Source organism: Armigeres subalbatus, chromosome 1 (genome assembly GCF_024139115.2).
Source record: "Armigeres subalbatus isolate Guangzhou_Male chromosome 1, GZ_Asu_2, whole genome shotgun sequence".
Lineage (NCBI taxonomy): Eukaryota > Metazoa > Arthropoda > Insecta > Diptera > Culicidae > Armigeres > Armigeres subalbatus.
In genome coordinates, this window is record NC_085139.1 from 132236773 (window position 1) to 132246994 (window position 10222).

The following is a 10222-nucleotide window of genomic DNA, read 5'->3' on the forward strand; positions in this document are numbered from 1 at the left end:
CCCACTTTTCCCCTACCATGTACTCATGTAGCGAACATAAGATCGTATATCAAAGCGAATAAGTATACAAAGAGTGGGTCATATACGTACACTTTGCATGCAGTCAAATGTAGGCATGCGCCTATATTGTCTCTACCATGTATACTTACCGCTAGCAGATGCGACTTTGTGTTGGGTGGGACGCTGCCTCGCAGCAGTTGAGGTTCGGCTGAGTTACTTGCATACTGATCAGGCCACCTTCAACTTGACCTAATCCAGCACCTTCTTGATAACAGCCAAGGGTACTTGATACGTCTATTCCGTCTAATTGATACGTCTATTCCTGGACCAGTTACTTTTTCTCCAACTCGATTGTTCATTCTTGAACCATCCGTATAAAAAATAATCGAGCCTGGTCAGAGGTCTGGCCCTCCCTGTTGCGACGAGTGACGTCCTGGATCGAAGTATCCTCGAAGGCATAAGTAATCCTTGGCCTCACAATCGCCAAAATGGCCTAAAGGATTTCGGGGAGGTTTTATCCTTTTGTTTGCCTTAGGGATGAAGGTGACCCTGACTTGTCGCCATCCAGTTGGAATGTAGATGAAAATTTATTTATTATCAGACTAAGGCCGGAGTGGCCTGTGCTGCACATAAAAGTCTTCTCCATTCAGCTCGGTCCATGGCTGCACTTCGCCAACCACGCAGTCTGCGGAGGGTCCGCAAATCGTCTTCCACCTGATCGATCCACCTTGCCCGCTGTGCACCTCGCCTTCTTGTTCCCGTCAGATCGTTGTCGAGAACCATTTTCACCGGAATAATGTCCGACATTCTGGCTACGTGCCCGGCCCACCCCAGTCTTCTGATTTTTGCGGTGTGAACGATGGATGGTTCTCCCAACAGCTGATGCAACCCGTGGTTCATTCGCCTCCTCCACGTACCGTCCGCCATCTGCACTCCACCATAGATGGTACGCAACACTTTCCTTTCAAAAACTCCCAGTGCGCGTTGGTCCTCTACGAGCATCGTCCAGGTCTCGTGTCCGTAGAGAACTACCGGTCTTATAAGCGTTTTGTAGATAGTCAGTTTGATACGGCGGCGAACTCTATTCGATCGGAGCGCCTTGCGGAGTCCAAAGTACGTGCGATTTCCAGCCACTATGCGCCTCCGAATTTCTCTGCTGGTATCGTTATCGGCGGTCACCAGTGAGCCCAAGTACACGAATTCTTCAACCACCTCGATTTCGTCACCACCGATAGAAACTCGTGGTGGGTGGCTTACATTGACCTCCCTTGAGCCTCTTCCTTTCATGTACTTCGTCTTCGACGTGTTGATGACTAGTCCAATCCGTTTAGCTTCGCTTTTCAGTCTGATGTAGGCTTCCTCCATCCTCTCAAAGTTACGTGCCATGATATCAATGCTGTCGGCGAAACCAAATAACTGGACGGACTTCGTGAAAATCGTACCACTCGTGTCAATCCCTGCCCATCGTATTACTCCCTCCAAAGTGATGTTGAATAGCAGACACGAAAGACCATCACCTTGCCGTAACCCTCTACGCGTTTCGAAGGGACTCGAGAATGCCCCTGAAACTCGAACTACGCACATCACCCGATCCATCGTCGCCTTGATCAACCGTATCAGTTTATCCGGAAATCCGTTTTCGTGCATTAGCTGCCATAGCTGGTCCCGATTGATTGTATCATATGCGGCTTTGAAGTCGATAAATAGATGATGTGTGGGCACGTTGTATTCGCGGCATTTCTGCAATACCTGACGTATGGCGAACACCTGGTCTGTGGTGGAGCGTTCACCCACAAATCCCGCCTGGTACTGCCCCACGAACTCTCTTGCAATTGGTGTTAGTCGACGGCATAAAATTTGGGAGAGTACCTTGTAGGCGGCGTTCAGCAATGTGATTGCGCGGTAGTTGCTACAATCCAGCTCATCGCCCTTTTTGTAGATGGGACACACGACACCTTCCATCCACTCCTGCGACAGAACCTCATCCTCCCAAACCTTGGTAATCACCCAATGCAGCGCTCTAGCCAGTGCTTCACCACCATGTTTAAACAGCTCTCCTGGTAGTTGGTCAACTCCAGGGGCTTTGTTGTTTTGCAGCCGGCCGATCTCCTCCTGGATTTCCTGGAGATTCGGAGCTGGAAGTCGCATATCCTGCGCGCGTGCTCCTAGGTTCATTACCATACCGCCACCGTTGTCTGCCATATCACCATTCAGGTGCTCTTCGTAGTGCTGCCGCCACCTTTGGATCACCTCACGCTCGTTTGTAAGAAGGTTCCCGTTTATGTCCCTACACATATCGGGCTGTGGCACGTGGCCCTTACGTGAACGGTTCAACTTCTCATAGAATTTTCGTGCGTTATTAGCGCGGTACAGTTCCTCCGTCTCTTCACGGTCTCGATCTTCGTGCTGGCGCTTTTTCTCCGGAAAATCGAGTTTTGTCTGTTCAGCGCCCGTTTGTATCGTGCCTCGTTCGCCCTCGTGCGGTGTTGCAGCAATCTCGCCCACCTTAGCAACACAATTCAAGTTGATTTGGTTGCAATAACTCATATATGACCAAATTTGGTCATATATGAGTATCATAAACTGATTTACAACATGTGTGTTGCTCGGGCATGCTGCAATCTTCTCCTCAACTAACTGCTCACATTCGCCGTCATACCAGTCGTTACTCTGATCCGGCGCCACTGTGCCTAGTGCAGCGGTTGCGGTGCTTCCAATTGCGGATCGAATATCTCTCCAGCCATCTTCAAGAGATGCTGCGACTAGCTGCTCTTCCGTTGGGAGTGCCACTTCCAGCTGCTGCGCGTAGTCTTGGGCTAGTGTACCGTCTTGTAGCCGCCCAATGTTTAGCCGCGGTGGAAGACTCCGACGCGTGTTGATCACCGTCGAGAGTTTTGAGCGCAGACATACTGCAACGAGGTAGTGGTCGGATTCAATATTCGCATTGCGGTAAGTGCGTACGTTCGTGATGTCGGAGAAGAATTTACCGTCGATTAGAACGTGGTCGATTTGGTTTTTCGTTACTTGATTAGGTGATTTCCATGCGGCCTTGTGGATATTCTTGCGGGGGAAGAAAGTGCTTCGGACTACCATTCCGCGGGAGGCTGCAAAGTTTATGCATCGTTGGCCGTTGTCGTTCGATACGGTATGCAGAATATCCGATCCGATGACCGGTCTATACATTTCCTCCCTTCCTACCTGAGCGTTCGTGTCACCGATGACGATTTTGACGTCCCGCAGTGGGCATCCATCGTATGTCTGCTCCAGCTGTGCATAGAACGCTTCTTTCTCGTCGTAGGATCTCCCTTCGTGTGGGCAGTGCACGTTGATGATGCTATAGTTGAAGAAACGGCCTTGCACATCCTTGCGTTGATTTGATGCCACCCAATCACGCGTTGGCGCATCTTTTACAGCACTATGAAGCCGGTTCCCAGCTCGTTGGTGGTGCCACAGCTTTGGTAGAAGGTGGCCGCTCGATGCCCGCTTTTACACACTTTCTGTCCTGTCCAGCAGATCTCCTGCAGCGCTACGACCAGGGTTGTAAATATTCGGCAGCACTGGATGAAGGTGATGTTTTTTAATATCATGTTTTTATTTTCTTCCTGCTTTAAAATCAACCTCACATTCCCGGAGAGGCAGAAAAGTAAACAATAGAACTCACATCACCCACTGCGCCGCGAAGATGAAATTTACCACAGCAAAATGTACACATTCACCCAGCAAATTGAAAAAAATCACCACGCGTTTAAATGGGCCACTCACAGTCATACGGTGAGGCGCGAACTGAGCAACCTGTCAGAGCGACTTATGAGTGGTTGAATGCGAAATTGAATGGTCGGCGTTAGAAATGATTTTTCGGCTGCACCCAGTCGCACTCACCACGGCGGCGATGAAGGCGACTGCAGATTATACTGAGATTCATGTTTTTCACTGCATTGACTGTGAAATATTTCTACCCTGGCTACGACATCGAAGTTGCGGGGATGTAATTCATCGTAGATTATCATGTCGCAACCTGCGCAGCCTAGCGACTTGCAGTTCCATGTTCCAAGCTTCCAATCGTAATCCTTTATTCGTTGCCTAGGTCGTTGCCGATTGTATCGAGTCGTATTATCTTCTATGTCGTTCGTAATAGTTGTTTTTAAAGGCGGCTTATTGGGCCTGCGCAAACCTCCTGTCTCGTCGGAGGGCCGTCGTGTCAGGGCTGTTTAGCGTCCCACCTAACACCAGGACTTGGGCTTGTGCACTTTGAGCGGCTCACGGTCGCTACTTGCGGATTCATGCAGCTTTTTATAGAGGTTTAACAGGGCCCACTGGCAAACCCCACAACATCCTTGGCAGGCGCCACAACTCGCAGATGGCCTGGGGAGGGATCGTCAGGCCCTTGAACATAGTCCCTGCTGCCCCCTGAAGATGATAAGCTATCCTGAAATATTTTTTTTAAAATCAGTGTTAAGTGTTCAACTTGAAGGGTTCAAAGGAATCAATCGCCCATTCAATTTTTTCCTCAGTAAAAATGTGTTTGGCCAAAGCACAAGCAATATATCTGGTTCTTTCCAATCCAGACGTTTCATTCGTTGGGTTGCGAATATTCGTTCTGTTGTTCTGGGTCCCAGTTTCTAATACAGAAGTACTTTGGTCTCCACTATGGTTGATAATAGAACATGGAAAGTCTTTATTATAATTATAATAAGAAATTCTTTATTATAATCAGTGAGGGTTTTTTTTTATAAAAATCCCACTACTGTGTTCCTTCAGCCCAGTTGAATAATTTCCGGATTTTTTTTGCGAAGTTGTTGTAGTTTGTTATTCAACCATGGAACATCTCTGTTAGAAGATCGTTCCCTTGCTTTACAATTTACATTATATGTATATTCAATTAGGTTTGAAAGTTTTTTTGAGCTTTCTTCAAGTTGTGTACAAAAACTTGGGTTAATTGTTAAAGTTTTCCCTCCGGCTTCTAGTTCTAGGTTATAAAGCTCCCAGTTGGTTTTCTGGGATCTCTTGTATTTTGAATGAGTTGTTGGCCAGCCTCATATTCAAATAGAATTTGCTTGTGATCAGATAGAGATATTTCATCTGATACATGCCAATTTTTGGCGCATCTCCCCTATTACATATATCAATTTCATTATTGGTAATGTAGTTTAGAAGGTACTCACCCCTGTTATTGATGTCCGAGCTGGCCCATATTGTATGATGAGCATTGGCATCGCAACCAATTATGAACGCCTTATTCTTTGATATGCAGTATGAAACAAACGCTGCCACTTCGGGTGAAGTCGCATCCGCCAAGTCTCCAGGGAAATATGCGGAAGCAACATATACCTCTGCCTTCCCATGAGTTGTAACTAAGCATATGTGGTATTTCGAAAAAATTCGTTTCAGGTGGTTCGAAACGAAATTCCGCGGAATTTCGCGGAATTTGAGCATGGCGAATGGCGATTTTTTGATTTCGTTTCGTTTCGCAAAATTACAAAAAATTCGCTCGAAAAAACTGGCTTTTAACGAAATTTAACGGAATTCCGCGGAATTTCGTGCGGTCGTATATTTTCAAAAATTTTGGCTGCGCCGCTGAACAAATTTCTAAAATTGTTTTTAAAACTTAATATTATACATTTTTTTTTCTATTAACGCATACTACACAATCCCATTCTGTGTCAACAAATACGTATTTGTTTTTCTATAAAACAAATTAAAATGTGATCCGACTTAACATTCATGACGTCAGGCGCAGAGTGTAAATGTAATTATATATGAATCAGATCAGTATAACTTTTTCGAAAAGGCAAAGCCGTGCCGTGGATTCCTAGGGCCCTTGTAAAGTCTTTTCAGAGCGCCTCTTTCATACTAAAGGCCGATTTCTTCACTTCCGTTTTGGACTTCGAGCCTCCTATTAAAAAGGTTTAATTTGGAAGGAAACGATAGTCTTTTGCTACAACTGTTCATACGAGAAAAGAAAAATTATTTCTTTATACCTGGTAAACGTCTGTCGCAAAAACTTTGCGATTCCATTTCTGAAATACAATCTAAATTACATACAGGGGTAAAGCAAAATTATTGAATTTGGAAATTTGGCCCAAATTCAAATCCTTCTAACTTTCTGAAAAATTGATGAAATTGGATAAAACCGGAAACAATCGACGGCAAATTCAGTCAAGATTTAGGAACATGCATCACGAGTACTGGCCACCGGACACCGGAGATGTTCCGGATTTTCGGAGGCCATGGAACATCTGATAGCATCAATGGCTGCGCTTGCCCCTCTCTCAGACGCTCACACGCTCACCACAGCATAAGAGTTCGAGACAGCAGCACGTACACACCATTTTTTTTCGCCGAAAATCAGCAAAATTTTGCTGAGCTGAATGATCAGCAATCATTTCAGCAAAAACAAATTACTGAAAATTTCAGCAAGGTGAACTGTCGTTGCTTTTGACAACTATTTACTGAATTTTCTGAAAATTTAGTTAATTCAGCCTTTGCAGGATTTGACAGCATCATACTGATATAATTCAGCGAAATAATTCGAATTGCTGATGTCATCAGTGTTTTAAAAACGCATAAATTGTTTATAAAATGAGATTGTTTTTTTTATTATTTTATTACTGGAATATAATAATCTGATACTAACGCAACATAAATTCAATAATCAAGCACATATTTTTTGTGTTGAAAGATTTTCATTTCTAGACTGCCTTGAATTGTATGATGCAGCGCAGGATGCAGCGTCAATGTGTTTGTATTGCCTGTAAGGCAGCGGACTCAAGCCAGTCGCGGTGCACAAAATTGCTCGTCACGACAAGACGAGAAGGTATCGCGACCAGCTTTATCTGGTCCACCTGGAGCATGGATCCACCACCTTCAAGGACCTGAAGCTGGTTGAGACCATCAACCATACCGTCGTTGACTGGGAGCGATATCGCCCAGTGCACCGCAACGTTACGCAGTGCACCAACTACTTCAACTTCGAACACGGAACGAGAAACTGCCGCATGAAGCCGCGCTGCAACAAGTGTGGCGAACCCCACCCAACTGACGAGTGCGACAAGATGGAGGTGGCTGATCCCAAGGGTGCCAACTGTGGCGACAAACATCGGGCCACCACAAAGGGCTGCCAAAAGCGAGCCGAGTTCCTGGAAATGCGGAAGAAGGCTTCCACCAGAAACCTTCCGAAGAACCGTATTCTTGTAGTAGACGAGGTGAACTATCCCGTCGAGCGATTCCAGTCCTCCCACCGTTACAACCGCACAAGCAGATTGGCAGCAACATCTATGTTGGTTCAAACTGAAGCACCGCCGGCTCCATCTTCCTGGATTCTTCCGACATCAAGATCCTCTACCCCCAAAGGATTCCGCTCCGCTCTACACCTCGGCGCAGCTGGCTCAAATATTCAGCCAACTTGTGACTCGGCATCGAAGCTGCAAATCCCGGTTCGAGCAAATCTACACTCTGGGCTTTTTCGTCATTGAAAATGGCTTCTAGGTTGGGTCCGGCAAACTGGAAAGCTTGCTCGCTCAAGAGCAAAATCGTTCAGCTACACGATTTCCTTCAGGAGAAGGAGATTGACGCGGCTTTCATCACCGAAACCCACCTGAAGCCCGAGGTAAGTGCAACAATTCCGGGTTTTAGGCTGGTGAGGTTCGATCGAACAAGCTCCAGAGGGTGAGAAGTGGCAATCGCCGTGCGAAGCAACATTGCCTGTCGCCTGCTGCCGGACTTCAAGCTCAAATTCATTGAAGCCGTTGAAGTGGCAGTCATCACCTCCCTCGGAGTCGTCACTTTCATCGTGGCTTACTGTTCCACACAAGCCAAAGTTGACGATGGCACGTCGGCACGTCTACGAAGGGATGTAGTCAAGCTTACTCGGCGGGAGGGGCAGTTCATCATCGCCGGAGACTTGAACGCAAAGCACCAATCGTGGGAAAACAACGTCTCAAACTGGAACGGAGTCGTCTGATCCAACGACAAATAATAGGACCACTACACCATTCTGAGCCCTGACAGCTCTTCCCGGGTTACACGGTCCGGGGCCCATGCATCGCTCGACATCTTCATCATGAACATGCACGATCACGTCTCCCAGCCGGTCGTCTTCCAGGAGCTCATCTCGGACCACTATCCGGTGGTGGCGGAAATTGGAACTTCAGTGAATCGGCACGAGCTAATCCGGCGAAACTATCTTCGAGTGAACTGGCAGCGGTTCCAGCAGTGCGTCAACAAGAGAAGCGTACTGATATAAAACTGAAATGATATAGAATTGACCAGATTCGGGAGCACACACTTCACGAATAATTCCTTTGGAAGCGGCATTAATGCTGGGATATTACCTTATCGGAAACGGGAACGCGGTAATTTATCACAGACCGCTTTTTCTGTTGCTGTAACTCTATTGTTCGCAAAGCAGGTATCTGACTTCGAAAAAATGAAATCAGAGTTGCGTTCATAATGTAAAACCAATTCAATAAAAATTCCGCGGAAAAAAAATAAAATTTCGTTTCGTTTCGTAAAATTTCGAATTAAATGGACTTGATTTCGTATCGTTTCGAAGTCGCGAAAGTAAATGTGCATTTCGTTTCGATTCGTTTCGAATGAACACAGACTTTTTGAATTTCGTTTCGTTTCGTTTCGTTAGGAAAAAGTGTGTTATCGCATACCCTTAGTTGTAACAGTTTCCATCAACACAGCAACGATGTCTCTTTTCTTGGCCTTTCTTGGTAACTGAAGTATCTTCAGTAGGCTTCCCACATCGCGTTAACATCGTTGCTGACACGATGCAGCACAGTCTGTACAGTTTTTCGTAGAATCCGTCGCTGAAACTCGCATGATATACAATTGCACCTAACATGGGAACAGAGCTCGATCAGATTTGCACCTCCAAAGAAAAGCAATCCTTTCCCTTCCCTGTCAGCATACGACCGTAGTTTCCACCGAGTTTGGTAACCTGATCTTCTTTGAGGACCTTCGACCGGAAATATTATGTTTTACTACAATAATAATAAGTTATTCTTTAACTCTCTGGTTTTAGTGTTTTAGAGTCAAGCTTTTGCCAAACAGATTCCAGCGGGGACTACGAATATCCACGATCAAACGGTTCATCAATTTTCGGAGGGCCTTTTTGCGTTAATAACTGATTCACGGAGTCATAGGGTAGTTAGCATGAATTTGAATTAGGGGTTTGTATGAATTTTATATAAACTAATTGAGGTCCGAAAAAGGACTATGACGACCCATTCGATCCAGTGACATTTCCGATTTAACTACACCAGAAACTTGTATGAGTGCATTTGTATGTCATGAGGCTAACACGATGATACTTTTATGTCCACGGCAGTCGAGAAACCCCGAAAATTTACTAGACCGGGCCGGGAATCGAAACCAGCTACCTTCAGTTCAGCATGGTCTTGCTTTGTAGCCGTGCATCATACCGCTCGACTAAGTAAGGTCTCAAGTCTCATCTATCGAATTCGCTAAATAGTCTGCATCAAGGGATTTCAATAAACAATGGCGAACTCCCACAATAGTCTAACCTATTTCAAGGTTGAATCTTATTGACCCAACTAAAATCACCAGTGCCTCCAAACTACCGACTTACTCACTCCAGAAGTGAATATATTTCGTTCCGAATAGTTCCGATAACGTATCAATCAACCCACTCCAGAGTTGTTTTTTTATCCGACGAGGTCCAATTTCCACCAATTCAAACCACCAACTTCTTCATCCGAATCGGTCTTATGGCGATTCCAGAGATCATCCAACCTACTCCAAACTAGAGTTTTTCTTGAATCGGCCAGGTCCGATAGCGATATGACCATCGATTTTATTGACCTAACGCCTAACTAGATTCAGTTGGTCGTTGATACACAATAAGAAAGTTTTGAAACTTTTTTTTCATAGATTGCGTATATGATAGATTTATTGAGTCTATTGGAAATTCTATGGTTTTCTAACAATTTATGACTGCTAAGTGTTTTTTACTTAATCTCTATATTGGAACATATGAAGGTTAAAGCGGCTTTTCTGATTCATAAAAGATTTTTTTGTTAAGTGCACCCACTAAAAAATGATTTTGAACTCAACTGCTCTCATCAAGCTATTTAATTTGAGTATCTGAAAATATTTATATCATTTGTCATGCTTCAACGACCTTTCTCAGTAGTGTTGCGTCAAGTTACGCCACGGCTCTGAATATTTGGTATTTAAAACGTGGCTATCGTAAGTT